Source organism: Squalius cephalus (genome assembly GCF_949319135.1).
Source record: "Squalius cephalus genome assembly, chromosome: 1".
Classification (NCBI taxonomy): Eukaryota; Metazoa; Chordata; class Actinopteri; order Cypriniformes; family Leuciscidae; genus Squalius; species Squalius cephalus.
Window position 1 is genome coordinate 70,247,536 of NC_137122.1, and position 1,468 is coordinate 70,249,003.

The window sequence follows — 1,468 nt, forward strand, 5'->3', positions numbered from 1 at the left end:
GTATAATTTAAGGCAACAGAGATTGTTTCGGCTGTACAGCAGAGTTAAGTTATTTCCATCTAAAGTTAGTTTTAATTGATTTGCTTCCGTCGCAATGATCATTTGTTATTAAATTAGGGGCCGCTAAGACGACACCATTCTCTCTACACAGACTTTAAATGCGAACCTGTGAGAAACACTGATGGCGTTCACATGCGCATTTAGAATGGGTTCTATAGTTATGTGCGTTTGAATATACGCAGGTTTGGAATTCCCTACAAGCCAAGCCTAAACAGAATACTTGTCTTTCCTTATAAATTTTGATAAGGAATTTTATTTTATTTGTTGCTTTGGGGTAGGACCGCGAGACGAATTTTCCCGACAACGCCTTATCTGTAGAGTGGTAGTGGGATCCTCCATAGGGAGAGACTAGTTGGCACTTCAGCACTGCGTTGTCATCGGTCCAGGCGAAGGTCCTTCGTCAGATCTGGGTACGGCCTGGATCCGGCAGGCTGCAGGAAAAATGTTGTGCTGCCTTACCGTAGTGTAGATGTGAACACTGCCTCTGGTGCTGTGCTGCCTTACCGTAGTGTAGATGTGAACACTGCCTCTGGTGCTGTGCTGCCTTACCGTAGTGTAGATGTGAACACTGCCTCTGGTGTTGTGCTGCCTTACCGTAGTGTAGATGTGAACACTGCCTCTGGTGCTGTGCTGCCTTACCGTAGTGTAGATGTGAACACTGCCTCTGGTGCTGTGCTGCCTTACCGTAGTGTAGATGTGAACACTGCCTCTGGTGCTGTGCTGCCTTACCGTAGTGTAGATGTGAACACTGCCTCTGATGATGTGCTGCCTTACCCAAGTGTAGATGTGAACACTGCCTCTGATGTTGTGCTGCCTTACCGTAGTGTAGATGTGAACACTGCCTCTGGTGCTGTGCTGCCTTACCGTAATGTAGATGTGAACACTGCCTCTGGTGCTGTGCTGCCTTACCGTAGTGTAGATGTGAACACTGCCTCTGGTGCTGTGCTGCCTTACCGTAGTGTAGATGTGAACACTGCCTCTGGTGCTGTGCTGCCTTACCGTAGTGTAGATGTGAACACTGCCTCTGGTGCTGTGCTGCCTTACCGTAGTGTAGATGTGAACACTGCCTCTGGTGCTGTGCTGCCTTACCGTAGTGTAGATGTGAACACTGCCTCTGGTGCTGTGCTGCCTTACCGTAGTGTAGATGTGAACACTGCCTCTGGTGCTGTGCTGCCTTACCGTAGTGTAGATGTGAACACTGCCTCTGGTGCTGTGCTGCCTTACCGTAGTGTAGATGTGAACACTGCCTCTGGTGCTGTGCTGCCTTACCGTAGTGTAGATGTGAACACTGCCTCTGGTGTTGTGCTGCCTTACCGTAGTGTAGATGTGAACACTGCCTCTGGTGCTGTGCTGCCTTACCGTAGTGTAGATGTGAACACTGCCTCTGGTGCTGTGCTGCCTTACCGTA